The sequence below is a fragment of the Balaenoptera musculus genome, chromosome 11, assembly GCF_009873245.2.
Source record: "Balaenoptera musculus isolate JJ_BM4_2016_0621 chromosome 11, mBalMus1.pri.v3, whole genome shotgun sequence".
NCBI classification, from domain to species: Eukaryota; Metazoa; Chordata; class Mammalia; order Artiodactyla; family Balaenopteridae; genus Balaenoptera; species Balaenoptera musculus.
Window position 1 is genome coordinate 102,110,107 of NC_045795.1, and position 6,708 is coordinate 102,116,814.

Here is a 6,708-nt window from a genome sequence, read left to right on the forward strand (position 1 = left end):
ATTCAGCCATTTCCAGCGGCTCCCCCTTTGCAAGCATGGTGCTTCACCGTGGCGACTTGCTCCGCCACAGGGCCTAACCGATGCCGGGAACTCGGGCTGCAGGCGGGAAGCACAGGCCAGCGGGAGAAGCAGCTGACGTGTGTGGTTCAGGATGTCAGGACAGACATGTACTTGGGATAGACACCAGGAACTCGTGCCTGAACCATGACAAGTTTTCTCCTTAAAAGTTTAGGCCGTTCTGCTAGACTCCATCGTCCCACCTCCCTGACGGCTAGGTGTGGGTTTGCCAGTAAATAATGGCCAATGGGAATTGACTGAAAGGAATGTGAGCCACTTATGCGGTGCCCTTAACAGTATGGACGTGCCTTGCCCTTTTCCCCCTCTCTGCTGACTGGTGACTATGGGAGCAGCCACCTTGAAGGAAGAAATGAAGTATTTTGAGAATTGGGGGGTTCCCTTCCAGGCTGACAGCCACTTTCAGACTCCAAAGGCAGATAATCCTTAGTATTTGGTGACATCACTGAGTTGCTGAGTCTTTGCCTGGAGCCCACTACTCAATCTTCAGTTGTGTGAACCAATAAATTCCCTTCAGTGTTGCAGCCAATAGTCAGACTTCCTGGTACTTGAAACTCAGAGCATCCTGATCCACTTCTCTTGCCACAGTCGGCTAAGTGTCCTTCCTCTATAGTCTCACACTGATGCTGTCTTTGTCCACGTCAACTGTCCCTGTTGCCTGCAGAACCCTTCTCCTCCATCCAGCCACCTAATCCCCTGTTCATGCCTGCTTAGCATTTAAGGCAGTTCAGACAGCCTGGATTCATAACCCGATTCCAATGCTTCTTAGCTCTGTGGCCTCAGATGACATACTCAACCTCTCTGTTTAATTTTTACTCTGCTGTGAAATTGGCCTAAGAGTATTTACCTTCCTGCTCTCATATTACCTCATCCACGAAATTGGGACATTTGCCTTAAGGAGCTGTGGTTTTAAAGGAGACACTACGCACAAAAACTGCTCAAAACAGATCTATGTAAAGCTCTCAACTATTTCAAAAACAAAAACCCCATGCACTGCAGTCAGATCTAGTGTGTGGCCTCACCTAACTCCCATGTACCGTCAGCTGGCCAGGCTCAGGGGCTTGCAGGGCTTTGTAAAAGCTCTCTTAGCCTTTAAATCACTAGGTTTAAGATCGACAGGCCTGCCCTTACTGTAATCCTCTCTCGTTTTCTCTGTCCACCTCCACACCCACCGCAGGCATAGGTCTGACATGGAAGATTTTATGGCTGAATGAAGGGCACGTACAACAAGGCTGTGCTGCCTTCTGTTCGGGCCAACAGCCCCAGCTGATGCTGCTTCCTAGTGACCCTGTGTGCTGTAACAGCGTTTTTTGTAGTAAGCATCTCTGTACTCATATCCTAGTACCAACCATCTATATGTCTATATATTTTATCTATATATCCACAGTAAAACTGTAAAAGATGCTAAAATTAGGAGATTCACTATCAAGGGACATGTGCTCTGGAGGAAAAGCCAAGGGTGTGGGTGGGCAGCCCTTTTCTAGTGTCTCAGAAGGATTAAAAGGACAGATGGCTTTTGGAAGAGATTAGGTGTGTGACTCATGGGTCCCCTCAACCATTTCAGCAGAAGCCAGGAAGAGATGGGATTATCCAGAAATGATCCGTGGAGAAACCTCTTGTGTAACAGAGTGAATTCCCATGACATACACAGGAGACCCCCTAGGCTGAACATTTTACACCAGCAGAACCATTGCCAGCTTGGACTTCGAGGGACAGAGAGGGGACAAAAACGAAAGGCTGTTCAACTCCTGAAATTGTAGGGGCAGCAAACAGACTGATGAAAGTACGCAACCGTAAACAGGTGCCACCCTTCATGGGAAAGAATGGATGGCTCCGGGGGAGGCAGCTCAAGCAGAGGAAATGCTCAGGCCTTAAAGCCTAATACTGTTTGCCCTGCTGGATTCTGTAACTGGCTGAGACCAGTGATGCCTTTTCCTTCGTCTCCCATTGTCAAAGGTGGTGTCCTCTGTCCGATTGCTGGTGTCCTATGCCTCCCATTGATTTTGGGGAGCAGATAACCTTAAAACAAGTTATAAAACCGCAGACAGGAGTTTTGCCCTGGGATGGATCATACCCAGATCTCACCCATACCTGACTTAAGACAATGAGATTGGGGACTGCGGAGCTGATGACATTTAGATGAGACTTAAAGACTGTGGTGGGCTGACACTCTCAGTGATGTTGGGATGAGGTGAATGCATTTTGCATGTGAGATGGCTGTGAATCTTGAGGGAACAGAGTGCAGCCTGAGGTAGTAGCATACCCTCCCCCTTTTATGTACGTGTCCTGATCCCCAAACCCTGTGAACGTTACCTTATATTGCAAGAGACATTTGTAGATGGCAAAGTAATACAGTGGTTGATTCCTTGTAATCAGAATAGATGTTGGAGCATTCCGTTCTTAGGGGAAAATAAGGATGTGACAGTATGAGAAAAAAATAATAAAAAGTAATTCATAGAAGGCCATGAGTTTGTAATTTTGCTAAGTCAAACGTTTACCAAAAAAGTTATGGATACTTCTGATTATACAGGTGTGTACCTATTTTGCCTGTGAAGAAGTGAATAGAAACGTATCAGTCAGACAATCCAGAAAATTTATGAACTATATACAAAGAACGAAAAGGCATGCTCAACACCTGAGGCCTACTATAAAAAAATATTCTAAGAACTCTTCCTTTCTTGAAAAAAGGTTTCCAACATTTAAACTGTCTGAAAGATAGCAATTAAAAGAGACTCATCATGTATTAATGTATTAAGAGGAACTGTTCTGAAAGAGGATTCAACCTCACTTCTAGAATCTCAGGTTTTAATCGACTTTGGGCTTCTGTGCCCCAACCTAGAGTTAACCAGCCAAAAATACCAGAAACTCCCATGCTCATGATAAGATGGCATTCTTTTGGGTCTCTTAGGAGTATTAACACCCAAGAAAAGAATACAAATGGAGTATGGTAAAATCCTTAAGAAGGGGTATGACTGGAGCATCCCAAAGTTTAAGAGAAATTTTAGTTATTAACAAAACTTTAATCCATTATATTTGTAGTGTTTGTTTCAAACTGTCAAAGCCAAATCCCGTTTCTAACCAAAGTTTAAATTGTGAACTAATTGGGAATCAAGACCTAAATGCCCAAGAAAAACTGATCTTCAAAATGTGGCTCAGGTTTAGCCAAGAATGCGTTAAACACACTTTAAAACAGTAGACGGCTCCCCCCACGCACCCCAGCCCTGGAGAATCTCTCCGCAGCACAGCAGAGCCAGGGAGCTGCTGCCGTCCCTGGAGGGACAGGGCTCTTCTCCAGTTGCCTGCAGCAGCACCTCCTCCACTTCCCAGCTCACCAGCTTCACCCCCATCAGCTTCTGCCTTCCAGCCTCCGGAGTCAGTGGCTGGACAGGACACTGGGTGTTCCAGAGATGGCTCACGCAGTCCCACTTCAGACTTGCCCAACACTGAGAGGTAATCCTCTCAAGTGGCCTGCTATCTGGTGGCACAGCAGGAAGAGTTTGCGAACAAACAAGAGGAACCACTGATTATTCTACCAAGTGCTAGGCCCTTTACCAACAACGTCTCACATCATCCATCATGATGATTCTTCAGTATAGGTTTTTTCCCACTTTACAGATGAGCTTAGAGCTACTGGCTCAGTTTCAAATAGGAGCCAACAACTGACCTAGAGCCAAGATTTCAATGTGCTCCGACACCACAGCCCATGCTGCCTGCACGATGCTGCATAGCTTCAGACACGAGCAAGGCCCTGCTGCTAAAACCAGAAGGGTTTTGGAGGCCTGGGTACACAGGTACCAATAACCCTTGGGAGAGGTGAGAGATTACTTCGCCCCGTTTTTAGAAGTCACACGTAACTCCTGGGGTCTGTGACTGAAAACTCTGACCTCTGTCTTATCTGCTCAGGTTCATGTTGTAGAATATTTCACCCAAAATATTAGTGGATAAGCAAATGGTCTCAGCTTGGAGACGAGTGTCACCTCATCTGTGGTAAACAGACCATATCATTTGCACAGTTTCACTCTCCCAAATTAAAAATACCACCTGGAGGCAATGAAAGAAATGCCCATCCCTCTACATCAGACAGAAATCTTCTCCTGACCTTGAAACATTCATCCAGGTCTAATCAGTTCTTGGTTTGAAGGCTCCCCAAAGCTCCAATGATCAAATAAGGCTGCCTCATAAATGGTAGGAACTTCACCTAAGCATCAAGTACTGAGAAAATGTGCCTAATGCATGAATCTCTGTGGCCTGACCAGGAACTATAAATGTAGGTCGAATGACACGAGTTCCCCATTCTCCTTTTGGGGAACTGCTCCCCGTTCCTCCCCAAACGCATCCACCTTAAGTGGAGGCCCCGACTGCGATAACCTCGCTCCAGTGGCTATCATGACAGGGGGCACAAGAGGGCAAGCTAACTGCCACTAGGAACATCTGAACTGAACCTGGCGGAAGTGGACGGTTACCGTGGGAAGGAAAAGGCACGAGGGAGGATGATTGCAGGCGCAGGTAGCCGTGCTTATGAAAGAAGTCCACCTCAGTGAACCGGGGAAGTCCTACTGAGAAGTCACTAAATTCATTACCTCTGCCACCAAATTACCTTTGCCCAAGCTTGGTAACGTAGTAACGTCCTCTGGGGAGGACAAAAGTAGTCAGGTTCCAGGCCATGGTTCACATTTCATGTTGCAAAGTATCTTCCATGGAAAATGCAATGATGAAAACGGGGAGCCCGGACGGACGAAAGTGCACGTACACTACTCAGTGCAGCTGCCTTGGTCGCCTCAGGCCCACTTAGGAATTTTTTCAAGCGAAAGAGTAGAAATGGAAGTGTGAAAAATACGTTTATGATTTTGAAGACACTACTATGACCATCCTTGCCATCACATACGTATCAGCTAGCTCAGGAGACAGGTTTGACACCACAACTTGCTACCAAAACCTTTACTAAGAGATTACAAGTAGTTAAACTCCTTGCCAAGGTTTGTAGTGGAGGTGGAGATGGATAGATGGGAAGCAGTTATGTTTAAGGAATGCTCTTTCAGTTCTATGGCAAGCAGAAAGGATAATTACATGTACATAAACCCCTGTCATTTACAGCATGAGCGCTGGACTGAGCTGTTCTCAATTTCCAACCATGCCACTGGGGTTATGACCTTGCTTCCTTATCCTGGTAGTTTTCAATCCAGTGGCACCCTAGAATCACCGGGAAGCTTACAAAATACTGCTCAGGACCCACTCTGAGAAGTTCAAGCCAAACGCCAACATCTCATAATTCTAGTAAAGAAGTTCCTTAACACCTACTCCATAAAACTGTTGTTAGGAATGACGCTTTTAAACGGCTTTGGCAGTTACATGCTCTGCATAGCATGCACTTAAAGGTCAGAGATGTAGCCCTTGATACTTCAGGTCGCATACAGCAAATGGAATGCCTAATGCTTATTATTACGTATCAGAGTCCAATACAAAAACAATGTAGTCAGAATCTTTTGGAGAACTTACACTTTCTTCCAGTTTTAAAATTATGGAGTTAAGGGACTTCCCTGGTGGCGCAGTGGTTAAGAATTCGCCTGCCAATGAAGGGGACACGGGTTCGAGCCCTGGTCTGCGAAGATCCCACATGCTGGGGAGCAACCAAGCCTGTGAACTACAACTACTGAGCCTGTGCTCTAGAGCCCACGAACCACAACTACTGAAGCCTGCATGCCTAGAGCCCGTGCTCCGCAACAAGAGAAGCCACTGCGATGAGAAGCCCGCACACTGCAACGAAGAGTAGCCTCCGCTCGCCGCAACTAGAGAAAGCCCACATGCAGCAAAGAAGACCCAATGCAACCATAAATAAATGAATAGAAAGATAAATAAAAATTTTTTAAAAATTATGAAGTTTAACTTAAGACTGTCACAACCAGTACTAATACTTATTAAGGCAAACACATCCCAAAACAGGGAATAAGAGACAGATGGTAAAGGACAGATATGTGCTAAAAACTTCTTTGACAGCCCAAAATTCTCAAGATTTTCCTTCCGACACTTAGAGTAGACAAGGTTACAAATGTACTTGTAACAGACAGCATAATCTGAATGTTTTCTGGAAGGGTCAACCATCCCAAAGCCCTGTGCTACTAATCAAAGGTAAACGTGCAGTTTTTTGTTCTGCACTGGACTCCTGAAAACACAAAACACTGTGCACAGGGGCCTCGGATGTTACCAAGTGACTAAGTTCACTCCAGCACTGTGGCCTTTCACTGCAATACAGCATACAGGTTCTCCGGGGTGGACTGGAATTCCTGACTTATCTACGGCAGGGAAAGGGTGGTATCTTCTCTGTTGCTTTTAAAAGTGTCAAAGCAAGAATGCACCGACCAGTCAAATTAGCATTTCTAAAACTTGTTTTGCTAGATAAGCAGTAAGATGCAGGCTCTGTGGTTCCTCACAGCTAAAAACTATTAACAGTGTGGCTTTCTTTGCTATGTATATCTAAATTAGATGGAATAGAGAATTAAATGAGCTACCCACCTCCAGCTAGGTGGACTTGATCTCCCGGGGACAATGTCTCACTGCCATGATTAGAAGCCAGGAACCTGACCTCCTGACCCTGAAACTGCTACATGCTAAGGACAGCCTGTTCCATGAATAATT